Below are 228 nucleotides of genomic sequence, written 5' to 3' on the forward strand. Positions count from 1 at the left end.
ACTGTTATCGCGGGTGTGGCTAGCTGCTGAGAAAGCGTACCAGACAGCATTTAAAAATATTTCTTGAGGGGACGGGGCAAGATGGCGACGGCATAGGTGAACTGGTGAGATTCTCTGAACCCCTGTGTCTCTCTGTCACCTGATAGTTGGGACCAAGACTGCAAACTGCTGAATAGACAGACTGTAAAGCAGAGGGAAAAGTGAACAAAACCAGAAGACCCTCATAAG

The sequence above is a fragment of the Carlito syrichta genome, unplaced genomic scaffold (genome assembly GCF_000164805.1).
Source record: "Carlito syrichta isolate Samal-C Ts95f unplaced genomic scaffold, Tarsius_syrichta-2.0.1 Scaffold307930, whole genome shotgun sequence".
Lineage (NCBI taxonomy): Eukaryota > Metazoa > Chordata > Mammalia > Primates > Tarsiidae > Carlito > Carlito syrichta.